General features: G+C 38.4%; 2 long non-coding RNA genes across 2 annotated transcripts; both read left to right on the forward strand.

Moving 5' to 3' along the window:
• The first annotated feature begins 795 nt into the window (after positions 1–795).
• On the forward strand, positions 796–11,216 carry LOC144586638 (uncharacterized). Its single transcript, XR_013541566.1, has 3 exons — positions 796–945; positions 1,665–1,719; positions 7,091–11,216. It is a non-coding gene; the product is annotated as an uncharacterized LOC144586638 (long non-coding RNA).
• Positions 11,217–13,270: 2,054 nt separating this feature from the next.
• Positions 13,271–18,339, forward strand: LOC144586637 (uncharacterized). The gene is made up of 2 exons (XR_013541565.1): positions 13,271–14,111; positions 16,405–18,339. It is a non-coding gene; the product is annotated as an uncharacterized LOC144586637 (long non-coding RNA).
• Positions 18,340–20,023: the final 1,684 nt, after the last annotated feature.

Here is a 20,023-nt window from a genome sequence, read left to right on the forward strand (position 1 = left end):
TCTTTGTTGGTTAGCTGCCCGTTTTCTACAAGATACTCTTAAAATATGTAGTGATATTCTTTGGGTGACTTTACACCTTGTTTTACCAAGTGGCTTATTTTTGCACTTTGGTACAGCTGTCATGCAATTATACATATCAATTGCCTGATCCAAATAACTTGCATGCTCACTTGGGTTAAAATGGTGAGCATGCCTAGAAGGTTTTGTTACTGTTACAGTAGATCCCAGTATTTAAGAGGCAAGCTACTACTCATTTTAGTAGTATTTTAATATTATTTTTCTGAAGAACCTATGGCAAAAAAAAAAATTATTTTTACTTCATTTATCTTTGAGAATTTTTCTGCTTCCGTGCTTCATGTCTCATAAGCCATTAGCAAGCCCTTAACTAGTATCAATGACTTAAAATTTTTTAAACAATTATATAGTATTTACTTAGTAGCACATACAGAATTTGTTTAGAAAACTGTTTTGTATAACAGTTTTGTATAGCTTGGTACTGCTCTTTTATATCCCACAGAGGGACCCTAGAGAGTTCTGTGCAGTATGTTTGAATTGCTGTGATTGTTTCACAGTGAAAAAGAGCATTATGACACCAATAGACCATTCCATCTTTTCCCAGACAGAGCTATTCAAATGGGGAAAAGCATCACCCAGTTTTGAACCTTCACTGAAAGAATCTGATTATTTTCTGTAGGTTGAAGAGTGATAAATATTTGAAATCAATATGAGAGCTATAATATAATTATATTTTTAGAGTCTAATCAAGGTATTTATGGAAGCAAAAATCATAAATTGTTTTTTCATTGTTTTGCTTATTTATTGGTTTCAGAAAAAATGAGGAAACCATGGTTTCCCACTATGAAGTGATCCTCAGTTTTGTGTACATTACATCTCCTCTTGTGTCTAAAAGAAGTAGATCAAAAGTGTCCACTTCTAATCTTTGAAGTAAGCACAATTTCTTATGATGTCTGAACTTGAGAAGCTAGTTGGCTTATATAAATGAGAACAAGCTTGAATCAAACCATGGTTTCAAATTCTTGCTTCCCAGCAGACCATAGCCTCCTGAATTTTGGCATCAAAGAATCATTTAATTAAAACCAGAATCACAATGTTGCTGTGAAAAAATGTTGGAAGAGTGCATGTAAAGCCACATTTAGATGTCATAGTGGGAAACGTGGTTTACTTTCATTGTGTGAACCCAGCCATAGTAAAAAGTGCAATGGGATATTAACTTTGAAGTATAAATATTCTCACAAACATGTAGTCTGGGCATTTAAAAAAGAGAATATTTTCAACAATTTGTCTTAATAATTGTACTGGTCTAGCTACTTCATAAAGAGTAGTGTGGTGTTCCTGGATAAAAGATGAATTTTTCATGTAATGTTTTTAAAAACTCATTCAGAGTATTCCATTACCTATAGGGGAAACACCAGTTATCTACTGAGTGTTGTATCTATGGTCAAACCATGAGGTGAACACACTAGTTGGATTTCCCCCAAACTTTAACTCTACTTTGGAGATTCCATATATGGTACTATGTGGAGCTAAAATACTGAGACCAAAGCTTTGTTTGATAATTGGGATTTTGTTAATTTTGATTGAATGTATTTTTAACTTAATTGGGTTCTGTTTTTCTAAAATTTAAATTTTTCTTCTTCCTATAGCCCTGCCATAGGACAGGCTGAGGCAGAGTCTCAGTGTTGCCCTGTTCAGTCTGAGGCAAGTGGGATTTATTTTATTCATTCTAGGGGCTTTCACAGCTTTATGGCTGTTGGATATTCATGTCCCCAAACTTGCAGCAAGTTTGGTGAAGGCTCCTATCTTTAATTTAATTTAGGATTTTTATAATCTTTGGATGGGCTCTATATTAATATTGATATGCTGGCTTTGGTGTTTTCAGTTTACTACCTAGGATTAAGAAATCTTCAAATGGGACAAGCATTTGCTGTTCAGTTATTCCACTGTCACCACTCCCTCCAAAATATGGGTCACTGATGCCATCTTTTAATGTTGAAATTACTTGTCTTTAAAATGGTATCATGATTTAAGAAAGTTAAGAGTTTTGTTGCCTGTTTTCAGCAATGTTAAGAAAACATCTGTTTTAAAACTAGTTTATTCCTCTATAGTTGGAATCAATTACATCTGTTTAACCTAAATTTAAGTGAAATAATTTTTATTCGTTTATGATACATAAATATTAATGTAGAGCCTACAGAGTGGAGAAAACTGAAGATGTGAGTTTTGTAAGATGGAAAACTGGGCTTAATGTTCAGTAGGAAACATGAGTCAGAAGCCTATTATTTACAGATGTTGGCATGTGAAATGGCATACATTGCTGCCAGTTAAGAACTGAGTGTTCGTATTCCTTGTCTTATACTGGTCACGTGACGTGGCACACTATGAGGAACACAATGATTGCCTTCTTAACTAATGTCAGTTTGCTGCTCCAAGTTTATACCTTTTGACTTATTGGCATATATACTGTATTTGCTGACGTATAAGACTATTTTTTTGCCCTGAAAAACATGCCTCCAAGTGGGGGGGTCGTCTTATATGCCGGGTGCACTTCAGTTGGGATAGACATAGCTGCCCATAGTGGCCTTTCGATGCTCGCCCAGTGTCCATAGTAGCCTCCCGATGCCTGCCCACCTCATTCTACATACCGTCCAGTATCGCGTGGTATCCAGCACGGCCGCGGCAAGCATCAGCAGCGAGACAGGGGTGCCAGCCTTTTCGACATGACCGTCCCGTTCTGCTCGGCGGGAAGCAGCGGCGCTCCAGCCTGCCCCTTGTCTACGCAGAGCTCACACATGCGCACTTGCGCACTAGTGCCAGTCACAGGGAGATGTAGGGGCGGGCCAGAGGCACTGTGGTCATGCTGCGGCCGTACAATGGTGACAATGAATAGCACCTTTTATTTGGTGTGTGGAAGGTGTGCGGAAGAGGGGGTAGTCTTATACGGTGAGTATATAACAAACTATATTTTGAGTGGAAATGTTGGGGGCTCATCTTATACGCCCAGTCTTATACGCGGGCAAATACGGTATATATAAGTAATAGGATTCTGGAAACTTCTTTTCATCAGCCTGTCTTTAAGAGTAAACAATATTTGTATTGGAGTATAAATAAATACTTGTAGGCTTTTGCTTTTGATTATTTTAATAACAAGCTTCCTGCTTGAGTTTATGTAAAAATATTTTACATGTTTTTTAAAAAAGTAAGATGTAAGACTCTAAGGAATGTTAAGATTTCCAGCCAGACTTCAGCACCTGTGTCTGCACAGCATCAGTGACATTATAAAGTTGCCATCTGAGAAGAAGAGTGCATCACATCTGCATGGTCACCCAGACTCTCTGGTAGACCCATTGAGTTGCCCTTGCAGAGCCTCAAACTGTTTTTAATTTAAAATTTAACGGTTTCTAAAGTTTGGGGATTTGGCATGACAACTTTTCCATAAAGGGAAAACATGAGTAAACTAATGATGATTTCATCTTATCTAGCCATCTCCCTCACAATCATCAAAGTTCTATTCTGTTCTTAAGCTTCAGTTGCTTTTCTGTGATACCTCTAACTCGTGTTTTCATTAAGGACGTTATAGAATGTTTCACACTCTTACTATCATGCCTCAGTAGCGTAGTCAGTTCCCTGTCATTTTTTTTTCACATGCAGAATTTTTCATTTTATGCAGAACATATTATCCTGGCTTATAATTGGAAAGTTCAGTGTGACTGCCTTATATCTGACAATTAATTGCTTTCAAATTACTAGTCAGTGTTGGTGTCAGTGTACCTAACATGTAACCGTGGACAATTAATAGTGAAGATAACTCTGCAAAAGGAATCAAAGCTAATCTTCTGTGCTGTTCAAATGTCTGTGTTAATTCATTGTGTTCCCCCCCCCACTAATATTTAAATATACTGTTTGACTCAAGAGACTTTAAATGGAAGTTATACTCATGGTTACCTGTATATTTAAATGTCCCCGAGAAAATTATTTTCAGAGTGATTTCTTAAGAATGCCTCTACTAGCACCACACAATAAAATGGATGCAAAATTTGTGTCTTAATCTAAGTACATGATTTCAGGTAAATTAATAAATAGGAGAAGAAGCCAAAAAAAAAAAAAAACCCAAACTATTGCATTGCATATCCTTTTCGCCCACACTAGGCCTGTGATTTGACACATTACTAACCTGTAGCCATTTTTATGACCTGTGCTTCCAAACAAAAATCATGGTTGTAATGAGAACTGAGAGACATTTTATGTTGAAATGTTGGTGCTATCTATAATAATAGTACAGCCAAAAATTATATAACTATTTGATCCCACTTGTGCAGAGCATATCCAGATGAGTTTTGGAACTTTAATTTGCTATGCTTTTCCTGATTTTGATACTTGAATCTCTAATATAAATTTGCGTTCTAACAAAAAGAATGTTTCCACACCTTGAGTAGGTTTCAGTAATAGCATTTTTTGTGGTTCTAGGGATGTTGATTGTCACTCACACAACATGAGAGAGAGAAAGTTATCCAGGAATGAGCTAAATCTTCCCTTTGCACTTCCAAAGACAGGAATTAGTAAACCATTTTAAAACATTTTTAAAATTTGTTTCATTGTTTTGTCCTTGGTGCTAGTGACTGACTTCTCTCTCCGGATTGTTCTCTGCATTTGTCCAGGACAGAGTTTATACTCCTTTTTTCCTTGCAGCCTCACTGATGAATCTTTGTCATTGTAGATTATGAAATTAAATGTGCTACCAGATTTCAGATTTTAAAATGTTAGAATTAGGATTTGAGTCATAACTTGAAATGTATTTATCCAAATTTTAGACAGACTCAGAGTTTCAGAATATCTAAAATGTCATGTGGAAAAATGTGTGTATGTGTGAAGTTTACACCAGCAGTTGGAAGAGAATTGCAAGTTATTATCACATAATGTTCCTTCCTCCGATTTCCCTTTTAAGAGCATACTGTCAAATTGATCTTTCAATAAAGTACTTTAAACCATGGTTTGAGACTTCTATGAAATTAGCTGTACAGTAGAAATACTTGTTTAGGTTTCAGTTGTACCTAGATGTCATGAAAGCATATCTTAGTTAAAATTTTAGTCTTGGAATCTTACAACTTTCCAATAATTTTTGATAGGAAAAAAAATTATTACAGGTGACGACACGTTTATACATTTGAAATTGGGAAGAAATCTTTTTCACCTTGCCCAGATTGCTCCCATTAGAAGTAACTATTCTGTTTGAACCTTATGTATGATACTCTTCCTTTATAGATCTAAGGACAGTAATTACAATATAAGAAGTTTGTACCCTCAACATACTTCCAGTTAATTTATTGTTTAATCTAAAGCTTGATTGATTTTCACCAGTGACTAGATAAATATAGTTTCAGTTTGAAAGGAACACAGCTGACTTTAGAATTGCATGTACATGGATATATGTTGCCCTTTTTAAACTGCACAGTCACTTTACCGATGAAAACAATGTTGTTTTTTCCTAATGTTACATTTAAGCTGTAGTTGTGTTAAGGCTAGCCATTGAACAATGCAGCTTGTAAAATTATTTATCAAATGTTGAGCCACTGCATAGCATTAAAAAATCTAAGATCTTGGAGGATAATGTTCTAAATATGCTACAGCATCTCTCTTAGCTATAAAAATGAACATTTGACATTTTCTCTGCAACTTACATTTGAACCCATAATCAAGTTCAAACATGTTTATGAGCCTTTCTCACCAGACTCCTCATAAACATGTTCAAACTCATCTATAAGCTCAAACATAGGTTGCAGGGGGGGAAAAGTGACATGTCATAGAAATCTTCCCCCTAATGAACAGCATTAATAATACATTCATATGTCACTAAATTAATTCAGACTTCGGGTGACCTGTGCCAGAGTTTCCAAGGCATAAAGTACTCCAAAATAGTTTAGCATTCCCTTCTGGTGGCATTTCAGCAGTGTGCAGCTTGCTGAAGGCTGCACAGGCTGGCCCTGAAACTGATACAAGTAAAGTAAATCAGATATGTGTTATTGGAATGCAAATACAAAAAAAATACCTATGCTGCCTTAAAGTTTTGAGAGATAAATTTTGTGCATGGACTGTTCTCAAAATAAAGTGAATTCTGAACGCTAGCTTCCCCCCCCCCTTTCATTTTTGTTGTCATTATCCTGAGAGACCACTTTAGAAGACCCATGCTGGACTGGGAAACATACTGATTTTTATTTACAAGAACTGGAGACTGAGAACCACTGTCCTTTTAATTAATTTGTGTATCTTACTTGAAGTTGCTACACTTCTGTTCTGATAACATGGATTTGCAATGGAGTATTCTGATGAGTGTCAAAATTGCATTGAGCATAGTGTTGTTGTTTTGTTTGTTTTTTGTTTTCAGAAATATCAAACACACTTTCCCAGTCAGTTAGGTATCATTGATTTCTGTCTAGCAAAAATTGCTTTTAAAATGCCATGACTGTGCTGAACAGTTCTGAGGATAAAAGTTAGAAAGTTTAGTGTAAAACAGTATTCTTAAGCTGAATCTTAGAATAGCTAAGTCAGCCATTTATCTTACCCCTGGCTTTTAATTCCAGATATTTTATTTTTCCTCATTAGTAATTTAGTTGTGGGCTTCATTATATTTGCATTCCCAGTGTCATGCTAATGGATGTCCACAAAAGCAGTGGGGTGATTCTTTCCTTCTCAAATGGAGGCTAAAAATGTCCGCAGCCCTTCAGAGCAGATTTTCAAGTTGCATAGAATAAAGGACAGCAAGCAGTAGGGAATTTCCTCTCTTTCTGATAAACCAAATCTATTAAGCACAACAGTGTTGTTGAATTTACGAATCTCTTAGAAACAATGTCAGAATTTCACTAATACAATTTTAGTCACTTAATTTTCATCCCTTAAAAGTCCATAGTGATTCAGAAAGTCTATTTCAGAAATTTAACATAGCACTTGGACATTGCTTTTATATATATTCAAATAAGTGTGAGATTGGGGGTTGCTTTTTGAAATTTTAAGACTTAAAATTATGAATTATGCTCCTTTTTGGTTTAATATAATTTATGTTTTTGTTGACTAGCAGCAGAATTTCAGCATTTGCTTCTTACTGGTAGAGAAGAAAAATCCCACAGCATTGCCAGTACAGGTTAGTTTAATCTGTAAGTACCTGATGTTTGTTTGAAATCCTGTACTACAAATACCATGTTAGTACATAAGGATGGAGCATAGGTGATCTATAGGTGATCAAATCTTACTACACCAAAAATTAAGAAATATACACTTACTCATGTTTAGAAAGTAAAGGGGCATTGCAACAAGCAACCAGATTGGTTTTAAGATGATTTCATTTTGTTCAGATCTACTATAGTTCATTTCTTTTAACTGGGAGAGCATTTGAAGAAGGTTGCTTGGGGGAAAATACTGTTTGTATTTATGCCATTAACAGCAGGAGTTATTGCATATTGTGGACTGCTGCTTCTTAGTAATTGTTACAGACACCAATCAACAACTTTTCAGCTTATGAGTCCATTTTTCCTACAGTTAGTATTATTGACATCAAATGCTTGCTACTCTAAATCTTGGTCCTTGAATTTCTACACATTAAAGAGTAGAAATTATTTTAGACAGTCTCTTCACTCTTCAGCTAGCTCTCGGTGTCAAGTGTTCTTTGTCTTATTATTTATGTATATTATGTTTCTTCAGTGTTTTTTTGCTGAAACTGGTGGTTTGTACAAAAATGTATTTGTTTTATTGGAACTGCATGTCTCTGTATTTTTGATTTGCTACTGCTGTGTCTAGTCAGTTTCGCTGAATAATATTTCCCTAACAACCTCTAAAAGGAACGCATAAAAGCTGTTGGGAGTCATTTAAACAGTTCAGGTAATGTATGTACTGCCTAAGACCCACACCATACTGTATATTGGTGTGGAACCTGGACAGTAAAGAAAGCTGACAAAAAACCTGATTTGTTTGAAATATGGTGCTGGAAGAGATTTTGTGGATACCCCAGACTGCCAAAAAAGACAAGCATGTGTATCCTAGAACAAATGAAGCCTGACCTATCAGATGCAAAAATAATGAAAGGCTGGACGTGTCAGGAGAAGGCAAGAATATCAGGAAAAGAAAAGAATGCTGGGAAAGATTGAAGATAGCAGGAAAAGAGGAAAACCAAATACAAGATGAGTTGACTCCCTACAGGAAACCATAGGCTTGAGTTTGTAAGAACTGAGCAGGGCTGTTGAAGACAGGACTTTTGGAGAACACTCATTCATAAGGTAGCAATAAGTCAGAGATAACTTGACAGCATGTAATAACAATATACCGCCCATAGCTTAGGTGTTCCTTTTTTAGTCTATTCTTCAAAAAACAAAACAAAAAACACCCTTTCCATTTTATGAATGTGGGATATTGCATTTATGTACCCACAATTCAAAAAGCCAGGAAATGGGCCAATATTGCCGCACAGTATCATGCGGGCATTGCCTGTAGGAGAAAGGATGCCAAGCTTTACATAGCAAAGGACAGCCTGAAGGTTAAGCTGAAGAAGAAAGAGTGTATCAGATCAAAAGCTTTACAAACATGTATGCCTGTTTTTCAAAATATTTATTTATTTACAATATTTTTTAGCCGCACCATTGCCAGTGGCTTCTGTCCCTTTGCTTTCTGAAATAAAAAAGGAAGAGGTTGGAGTTTAGAAAGAATGTCATTGGAAGCCAAGGTCAAAATCATCTTAGCTATGTGAAAGATAGTGAAGAAAGACTCATTTAAAATGTGGAGTTGGAAGAGAAATATATAGATACTAAATACATCCAGAAAAGTGCATGCTTAGTCAAGTGAAGCCTGAACTCTTACTAGAGCAAAAATGAGTCAACTGAGCCTATCCCACCATGTGCATATAATGGAAATACAGAAATGACCACAGTATACTATATTGCTTAGAAAAGGGCGGGGGGGGGAGCAATAGACAAAGAGGACGGTCTAACATGAGATGGGTTGTTTCAATACAGGAAGCCGCAGCTCTTAGTTTACAAAATCTGAGCAGAACGTGATGGAAAAGACAATATTGTTTGGAACGAGGGGCAGTAGGAAGAGAGAGAGCAACCTAACGTGAGATGCTGTTGGTTTGCAGGATATGAGCACAGCTGGTAACAATAGGACATTTTGGCAGTCATTAACTCATAGTCACACATCAGAAATGACTTGTTAGCATGTAGCATCTAGAGTTTTTTTCTTAATTACCAAACAGTTGTATAGTGACAGGATGAGTGGAATAGGCACCCAAGCTTCTAATACAGATGCAGACTATCCACAGCCACAAAGCAAAAAAACACTAATTTCAGTTTAAATTAATGCATTTCTGAATATTTTTTTAAAAACTTAAATATTTTTATGGGAAGGAGTTAATTGTTCGGCCAGGAATACGTTAAACGTTTTTCTCTTGGTCATCATTGAAAAAGCAAGCCCCTTAAGCTTTTTGTTGATGTTAGAATGTTGGGGTTTATACGAAAGCCCAGAAGTTCAGATTGTCTCTGCATTTAAAATGGGTATTTTCAAAGTCAGTATTAGAGCCCTGGATGCCTGAATTCCTTCCAAATTAAATAAGAGGGGGGCTGGGACTCACCATTCTCTTTCAAGGTAAGCATGTTTGGTCTTTTCAATGTATTTGGTCTGTTTTAAATTGCTGGTACAAAAGTTCACCAGCGTCTGCACAGGAGTAAAACAGTGTACCTTTAAAAAATCATAACTTGGAAAGCTTTGTCCAAACAACCTCAGATTTGGCTCAGAGCAAGAGCAGATGCCGTATCAGTGCCCAATTTGTTGCTGGTCTGAGGTCCAGTTTCAAAATTACCATTTTTTGTTTGGGGGATTTATTTTTTGACTTGACATGGAATGCTGAATTATATTGGTGCACTCTTATACACCAGTAATTTCTCCAAATGTGTGAAACTGCTGCCACTCATGTTCATTTAAAATCTCCATCTTAATGCTGTTTCCATACAGTGTTCAGACAGCAGTAGTTACACCATAGTAATGGAACTTCCCTCATTAAACTTGCTAAAACACCCACCCAAACAACTTTAGAATGCCTCTTAAAGCATTCCTGTTTGAAGTAGCTTTGGTGGACTGAGAGCTAAGCTAGCACTTAGTTTCTGTTTTTACTTGAATTTAATTATGTCCTTTTCTTCATGGGTTATTTCAGTGGTTTTAGATATGCTATCCTTTCTTTCGGTATAGGCCACACCTGTAAGCGGTACTGGCTTCTGTTATTAGGTGTGAAAGACAAGCTTTGTTTGCGTCATGCTTATAGATACATGACATTGGTGAAAATGCTTCTAAGCTTTAAAATATAGCTACATTTATTTGATAACATGTTGGCTGAAATCTTATTGCTTAGTGTAGGTAATTCTGCTAGAACAGTGGTCAGGGAACAGGGGTAAATCACCCCAAATGGGGTAAAAATGAAAATCCTGGGGGTAATGAGCAGAGTGCTACCCCCCACTCCCACCCCCCACAGCTGAACCTCAAACTGGAAACCACCTCTCCCTCCTTCCTTGGTTGTGGCACTTGTAAATCCTTTGTTCTTTTAGAGATTGGAGATAAGGTGGCTTAATTGGTTACAGCTGTAGAACAGCCCTGGCCAGTCAATCCAACTTGTGAATGACTGCTTCCACCAGAGGTGACCACAGGCAGGAGGAGGGAAATTTCCCCTGCCCCTTCGAAATCCAGCTTGTACTTCTGGGAGTTCTCATATTCTGGGAGTTCTTCACATATTGCTGAAGCCTACCTTGTAGGATTTTGAGCGTAACCTTGCTAACCTGTGAAATGAGTACAATTGTACAGTAGTTGGGTCATTCTTTGGCACTGCCCTTTTTTGGGATTGGAATGTAGACTGATCTTTTCCAATCTTTTGGCCACCTCTGAGTTTTCCATTGATGGTGATTTAAAAAAAAATAACGCACTGGTCCTTTGATATTGGGCTGTTGCACCAGGGTGGGTCACATGACCTTTAGCCTGGTTTGTTCCTTTTTGCACACCACACACAGAATGATTAAAGTGGTAGGAAAAGCCCCCCCAAAACTGCCTTGGCAGTCTCTAGCAAGCATGTCATTGCTAGCACCACTCTGGCACCCATTTCTGCGAACTAGTATAAATTTAATGCAACTTGCTAGGCACGTTGGACACCTTACTACTCCCTATACCACCCCATGGCTAGAGTGCAATGTGTTCTAGCAAAAATAGTGCACATCTTTATTAAATTTGGTGCATCCTGCTATTTTGATACATAGCCTGGCAGTCATTGATACTGATAGACCTTCCACCAAGGTCTACCTGGATCACCCGTGCGAGTCAGGAGGTGAGGTGGAGGAGCCTGACGCCGAGAGAGGCTCGGAAGGAGAAGACACGAAACCGGGCCTTCTCGGCGGTGGCTCCTCGCCTTTGGAACAATCTCCCTCCGGGAATTCGCGCGGCCCCTACACTAGGCATCTTCAAAACCCAATTAAAAACATGGTTATTTATTCAGGCCTTCCCTCCAGCCAATTGTTGATTCTCTTCTTCTTATTTTCCTATTTTTTAGTTTATTCTAGTTGTTTTGTATTAGCTGTGTATCTGTTGTATTTTATTGTTTAATTTTATATTGGAAGCCGCCTAGAGTGGTCCATCGGTCCAGATAGGCGGGGTATAAATCAAATAAAAAAATGATATATCCTGCTAGTCCGGTACACAGCCTGTGTAGATTCAATAATATTTTGAATTCAAATAATGTATGATTTCCTTCCTTTCAAATCAAGGGGGTAATGTCGGTGTATATAAATTTTTTGGGGGGTAAAAGGTAAAAAAGTTCCCTGACCCCTGTGCTAGAATATGCCCACTGAACTAAATCACTGGGGATTTGGTGAATCACCTTCTCCATAAGTGCAGGTGATTCAAATGGACCTGTTCTACTTGTGACTACGTTAAAGTAAGTTGCAGGTAAAGTAGACCCATTTGAATCATTGGACCTTGCAGAGCAGTTGACTCACAAAATCCTCACTGATTCAGGAGACCTACTTTAGTGCAACTTACTACACAAAGCAACAGGATTTTAGCCATCGACACATTTTTACTCTGTTTTTAAGCACTATTAGCCCCTTGATGGACAAGTAGGAATTGAGTTTTATAGTATGTCTTGGTTTCATTTTATTAGAAGTCAAGAGTCATACTGTATAAACACTGGCATCTCTATACATTTCCATTTTTGCATAGTAAGGTCACAAGAGTAAGGTTATCAGTACTCTGTGTTTAATATTGTGCTTTTGTTGACCTGAGCCACCTGTGAAAAGTTATATATTGCCCAAGATTAACATACTTTTTACCTGCAAGAAAAATTATAAACATTCAAAAAGCAAGATACACTTTCTTTAACATAGCCCATTTTATTTTCATGTTTTCTTCTCTAAAAAATTGGTGCGTCTTATGGAAAGGTGCGTCTTATGGAGCGAAAAATACGGTATTTTTAAAAGAATTTACTTGCAAAAGAAATGTATGTCTTAGGTTGTAGCAAGTTCTTTTAAATTCTCCTGGTTCTAAGGAAGGTTCCATGATAATGATTCTGTGTTCATGCAGATGTCACCAGGATTCCAAGCTTACATGGGCACCTGAGTGTATTGTTATCTTATGTGAAGTAGTAGGAACATGACTTGATACAGTTTTTGGTTATACCCCTTGGGTTGAGGGATCCCACTTCACATAAACTAATAACTTTACAGTTAAGTACTTACACAGTTACAGTCTTGGTACTATGAGTGCCAGTACAATTATAAATTATAGCTGCTGTAATTCATCCAAAGGCATTTCATTACTATTATGTATCACTGTGCTGATCATATTTCAAAACTATGTTTTCTAAATTTGGGGGAGGGGAGCTGTTGATACAGAAGTGCATTTGTTTTTGTAAATAACCCTACATAGTATAAATAAGCAGTTCATATTTATCACCACAGTGAGCTCAACTATTGAAGTATTTTGTTAGTTCAGATACCGCAAGGGGCCCTTAACCTTATTCTGATCATATGAACACAAATTATGTAGTCCTGCAGACACCAGTGGTACCAGAAAATGAGAGAGCTAATTTCAAACCTGGCAGATTGGTAAGTATATAGTTCTTTTCTTGTTGTTGGTAAAGAAAATAAATGTCTATACTTGCACTCATGAAGCATTCAAGATGCAGAGACAGACTTTTTCTGTTTGTTCTTTTTATGAGGAACACTTTTTATGAGTGCACTTAAATTGTGTACCTTGCTTTCATTCATTAAAACTTTGAATCAGTGAATCCCTGTGTCTGTGCATTTTTCATCCCACTTGGTTTTGAAATATTTGCCACAAATTTTCCTTCATTATGTAGTTATTTGTTGTAGTTAGATATATTTGTAAAAGTGTATAAAAACCACTATTCATGCTTTCTCAAAAATGAATCCTACTTAATACGGTGAGACTTGTTGGTAAAGAAACATAGTAATAATGGGCTGCAAGATTGCATAGCATTGCTTGCTGCTATTGGATTTAGTGGGCAGGACAGTGACCTTCATGATTCCCACTTCCCTTTGCATTCCACTTGTGCCTGCCAAGGAGTTGCTGTGGAAACTAGAGCACCATTGAAAATGCAAGGTGTTGGTGGAGTTTTCTGGTAAAGATTTCCTCCTTGCCCACATTTTCCAGAAGGACCCTCTCTTGAATATCATTGCCTTTTGTGCAAAGTACAGCTAATGTGAATCAAATCTAGGACTAAAAATGACAACAATAATGAAATGGGTTTGATAACTTTCTAGAAATGAAAAAAACATATTTAGACATTTGTACATATGTATGGAAATGTACTCTCTTGCTCTCTCTTACACAGAGAGCAATGTGTGTGCCAGGACAATGATTGCGGAGAGACAATACTAGCAACAGTTCCAGAAATACTTAAGCAGTGGCTTACAAAGGTCTACTTAACAGCTACTTATAAAGTCTTCCAGTATGCATAAACAGTTGATGTGAGTGTTGCAACTGTAGCAAACCTGTCCTGTGATGTACTCCTGAAAAGATTGCCCTTCCATACGCAACATCCTCTTGAAAGACAAAATGTACGTAAGATATGGAATATGTTTCTATTTCTCTGAATAAATACTGTACTGCCAAACTTTATTCAGTTGCATATTTTAGGAGAAAAGGGTTCCAAATCTGAAGTTGTGCTGCCTAAGCATGCTTGAATTATGGTACCTTAAAAAAAAATTAACTGCATACAGTGGTGCCTCGCTTTACGGTTCCCCTGCATTACGACGAAACCGCATTATGACTATCTTTTTGCAATTGCGATCGCAAAACGATGGTCTGAATAGGGTTTTTTCGCTTTGCGATGATTGGTTCCCTGCTTCGGGAACCGATTCTTCGCAAAATGACGATTTTCCTACAGCTGATCGGTGGTTTCAAAATGGCCACCGGGTAAATAAAATGGCTCCCCGCTGTTTTCTGGGACGGATTCCTCGCAAGACAGCCTCTGAAAATGGCAGCCCTATGGAGGATCTTTGCTGGATGGTGAGTTTCCAGCCCATTGGAACGCATTGAAGGGGTTTCAATGTGTTTCAATGGGTTTTTTTTTCCCGCATTACAACGTTTTCATTCTACAGCGATTTCGCTGGAACGAATTAATGTAATGCGAGGCACCACTGTATTATACTGCAAAACCAGAGTAGTACCAATACGGAACATCCCCCCAGAGACTTTACTGGAAGGGCTAGGAAACAAGATGCATACAGTGCCTTAATGTGGCATGCTGTCTCTTTCTGAAGATGAGTGCACTCAAAGGTCTTTGTAAGTGGAAGAAGACAATAAACTGTGTCATACCTCTAACAACTACCAGCAATAGAAGACAACAAAAACTTGTCTCCCTATCAAATTAGGAATCATGTTTTTGTTGATTCTGACAACCAATTATGGATAGTTTTTTTAATTAGTGAGGAAATGATTGAATATGACTTATCTCTTTGCCCATTCATTCAGAAACTGAAGATAAACCATATTTGAGTCACATTTGATAGCATTAGTGATGTCACAGCCTTATCTGTGTGTGTATGCAGTATGTATTCATGTTTGGGGACTAAAACAAGTTAAAAAATTTAACATGATATTGAGTAAGTGGCACACAATGAAAGATGAATAATCAGTTTTTAAGAATAAAATAAAGTTATGGAACAACAGGATTTCTTGAAATACTGATAAAATTTTTCCTTGTTAATTTAACAAGGTAACTTGCTAGTTGCTTGTGATTTGCAGAAGTTCTCCCATTTTCCTACTGTGGTATGGAATACTTCAGAACATTTAGACTGCCCAGATTGAAACTAAATTAGAAAAAAATTAGGGGCCTCCACCACCAAATTTTTGTTTGCTTGCTCCCTGGGATCTGTCTCAGTTTTATCCCTCTGCTGGGCTCTGTTAGGAGTCAACAAACAGAAAGGGAAGAAAGCAAAAAGGCAGTTCCTGTAGTAAAAAGAAAAGAAAAACCTAGATGGATGATTGAAGTAACAAAGGACGGATGAGGAGCAAAAGTTAAAGGTGACAGAAGTAGGGTCAGAACTCTGAACACAGGTTACTAACGACTGTCACTGTAGTAGAGAATTACTACAATAACAAGTGCAAAGAAACAGAGGAAGACAACAAAAGGGAAAAAAGAGATTTGCTCCAGAAGATCCAAGAAATTAAAGGGAAATTCAAGTCTAGATCAAAAATTAATGAATGAGCAACAGGAAAGCACACTTATCTGACCAGGTTAGAATAAAAAGAATGTGGAAATATCTATACAGAAAAAAGGATGACAGACTCCTTTGAAGAGGAATCCTATGATGAAGAACCTGAAGTTCAAGAAAGTGAAGTGAAAGCTGCTTTGAAAGCACTAGGGAGAAATAAATCACCAGGGTAGATGGAATACCAATAGAATATTTTTCAAGCTGCAGAGAATCTGTCAAAATACTAACAAGAATATGTCAACAAACATGGAAAACAATATAATGGCCCACATAAATGCTCAATATACATTCCAATCCTCAAGAAAGGAGTTGCCAAGGAGTACAGTATTTATAGGGCCATTGCTTTAATTTCCCATGCAGGCAAAGTAATGCTCAAGGTGTTTCAACAAAGGCTCTTACCTTATATGCAGAAAGAAATATTCAAGCTGGATTCTGAAAAGGAAGGGATGCTCAAGATAATATTGCAGATTTCTGCTGGCTACTGGAGAGCACAAAAAAATTCAGAATAGATCAGTCTATGCCTTATACACTACAGCAAAGCCTTTTATTGTGAGAAACTGAGTTCTGAAGAAATGAGTGAGCCTCAGCACTTGATGCTTGGGTAACAGCCTATCCTCCATATTGTTTTACCCAGGCTTCGTGCTCTGGAGAGGACATTCCAGCTTTGCATACAGCGTCGAAGTCCTCCATACAGAACACGTTACCATAGTCTCTCAAGACTGAAGAATGCCTATGACAGCACTTGATTGGTCTGATAAGTAACATGTATTGTGGGCAAGAAGCTACCATTAGGACAGAATACCAAAAGAGACAATGTTTTCCTCTAGCCAAAGGAGTCAAACGGGAGCGTTTTACCCTCATATATTCAGTCTGTATGCAGAACATATCACACAGAAACCAGACTAGATTCAGAGGAAGGTGCAAATTGGTGGAAGGAACATCAATAATTTAAGATATTCAGATGACACCATGTGAGAAAAGGGATGGGGAGGAGACCCTTCCCATCCGTGTGCTATCTCCTGAAACAGAAATGTTGAAGGAGATGTGTCATAAATAAAGGCATGCACGGGATTGCTAAACTGAAGGAAGAGGAAAACCCAGGAATTGAGAAACTGCTAGGGGGAGGTTGTTTTGTCAGAGAGAAGTAAGATAAAAGGGGGAAAGAATGGACTGGAGGTTGGTCAGAAGAGTAAGGTGGAGGAGTGAGACAGCAAAGGGAAAGAGAAAAGGATATTGAGAACAGACTTCCCTGAACATGACTGGGTTGCCTGGTAAAAGAGGTTCCTTGGACTGGGGAGTGTGTCCAACTTAAGGTGCCCGAGAGGTAGCCAAAAAAGAATGGTGAAGCAAACTGGTGCGTAAACCTCCATACTGGGGCAAAATGGCTGAGAGGTAAGGAGAAAGAAAGAGCAGGAACAGAGAGAAAAAGAAGCTCACAACAGAGAACCAAATGGGTCTCACCATGGGACCAATCCTAAACAGACAGTCTTCCACCAACCACTAGGAAGACCCCTGGGCAAGAAGGCATGGCAGACCCATGGGGTATAGCTTTGTTATCATTGGAGCCTGACTCTCAACAAGCCAGGACGTTTAATGGAAACTCTTTTCTTACCTTGCTCCTGGCCGGGATTAGTTTTAGTTGTAATCCTAACCCAGTTGAAGAAGTTAAGTAGTGCTGGAGGAAAGCTTTGCAGAGACTCTGGGCAGTCAGAAAAACAAGTGCATCTTAGATCAGAAAAGCCTGATCTATCTCTCAAGGCAAAAAAGTTCAAACTGAGGCTGTCCAACTTTGGGCACGTTATGAGAAGGCAGGATTCTCTGGGGGGGGGGAAACCAATGCTGGGAAAGGTTGAGGGTGACAGGGAAAGAAAGACAAAATATGAGATGAACTGACTCCCTAAGGGAACCACAGGCATGAATTTAAAAGAGCTGAGCAGGGCAATGGTGGACAAGACATTTTGGAGATTGCTCATTCATAGGGTCATCCTAAGTCCAGACTGATTTGACATTACATAACAACAACAAAAAGTGAACAGTGATAGAGACAGGTTAACTTGTCTTTCTCAACATTCCAGAGGCTGGGATCATCACAAAGAAACTTTGGTCTCTGATTCACAATGTATTTCATACAGAGGTGAAGAAAGGAGCAGTTTCTTAGATGTCAAGAGACAAGCAGATTCATGGTGGAGGAAAACATCTTCATTTTTGTTCTTTTTGTTCCCCTCTTTTCAGCCCCCTCTCCTTTCCTTTTTATGTATTGTGGATTCTTGAATGCAGTTTCTTCTCTTTTCCAGAATAGGTAGTGCAGTCACCAAAACTGTTTGATACCCCCTATAAAATTAGTAAGATATATTGGTTGTGGGAGAGGGGAATAGTTGTATTATTAATTTCTCTTTCTGAGATATGTCTTTCTCAAAATATGTAACAGGCAAAGAAAAGTTCCACTTTTATACAGAATTTGAACCTTACGTGCATCTTCAATGTTTCTTCCTCTTCTCCTTGCCAACGGTGCATAATAGAGACAATATTTAACAATAAAAATGTTTCGCTGTGAATCTTGAGAAATGGATTCAAACCCCACTCTGTTGTGACACTCATTTGGTGAACGTAGGTAAGTCACAGCCTGATCTACCTAACATGCTGACTATGAGGTTACAGTTGATAGAAAAGCCCCATGTGCACTGTAGTCTAGCGCCAGTGAAAAAAAGTTGGGATGCAAATGCAACTTATAAATAAACGTAACAAGAAATGTTCCCTGTTTATGTCACTGCCTCAAACTGACTTGCTGCCAAAGGAAGAGGACTATGTTGACAGGTATTCCATGTTGCTGCTCAAAAACAGGCAGATGCTAATTGAGCTTGTGAGTGGTCATCTGCAGGTGGCTCCTGTTCTCACTTCAGATAGAGACACTGTATTAATAAGAGGAGCAACAGTTTGATTCAGATGCCTTTGCTATTGGTCATATGTCCTTTTGCTATGCAATCCAGTTCCTGAAGAAGGAGTTCCAAAGAGTATAGTCACTATAGAACCATTGCATTAAGCTCCCTTGCAAACCAAGTGATGCTTAAGGATTTGTAACAAAGACGTTTACCCTATATGGAGTGAGAAATGCTGATGTACAGGCTGGATGCAGAAAAAGGAGCGGTGCTAGAGATCCTTTTGCAATTATATTTTTGCTACTGAAAATTTCAGAAGAAAATCATTCTGCCTTACATATTACAACAAAGCCTTTAACTGTGTGGATCATAGGAAGCTATGTTGTCGTTGTTTAGTCGTGAAGTCATGTCCGACTCTTCGTGACCCCATGGACCAGAGCATGCCAGGTCCTCCTGTCTTTCACTGCCTCCCGGAGTTTGGTCAAATATTGGTTGCTTCAATGACACTGTCCAACCATCTCATCCTCTGTTGTCCCCTTCTCCTCTTGCCTTCACATTTTCCCAACATCAGGGTCTTTTCCAGGGAGTCTTCTCTTCTCATGAGATGGCCAAAGCTTCAGGATCTGTCCTTCCAGTGAGCACTCAGGGTTGATTTCCTTCAGAATGAATAGGTTTGTTCTCTTTGCAGTCCATGGGACTCTGAAGAGCCTCCTCCAGCACCACAATTTAATGCATAAGAAGCTATAGACTGATCTAAAAAAATGGGTGTGCCTCAACATTTGATCATCCCAGTTACCTGATTAACTTGTACTCTAGACAAGAAGCTGTTGTTAGAACAGAATATGACGAAAAATAATGATTTCCCATAAGCAAAGGTGTCTGACAAAGGTATATTTTATCTTCATGTCCAAACCGTTTGCAGATCACACCCTGCAGAAAGCTGGGCTAGATTAATTTGAAGGAAGAGAAACATCAGTACAGTAAAAGCAGGGGTCCCCAGCCTTTTTCACCCTGTGGACCGGCTGGGGAAGGCAGGGCACCCCCCACACTTGTGTGCATGTACAAATGAGCACATGCGCACTTGCACAAATGGTGGAGCGGTGCTTGCACAGGCGCGTTGGAGCGTGCGTGCATGTACAAATTAGCTGTGCATGGGTGAGTGCATGCGGGGGGGCTGGGGTTATGTCTCCGCGGCCCAGTCCGGCTCAGGCCACGGACCAGCACTGGGCCGTGGACTGGGGGTTGGTGACCTCTGAGTAAAATATACACAAATAACACCATATTACTGACAGAAAGCAGCAATAACTCGACATTATTACTAATGAAGGTGAAATAATGCAAAAACAGCAGTTGAGTATTAAAGCAAAAATGTCTACA

This window comes from Pogona vitticeps, chromosome 2, assembly GCF_051106095.1.
Source record: "Pogona vitticeps strain Pit_001003342236 chromosome 2, PviZW2.1, whole genome shotgun sequence".
Lineage (NCBI taxonomy): Eukaryota > Metazoa > Chordata > Lepidosauria > Squamata > Agamidae > Pogona > Pogona vitticeps.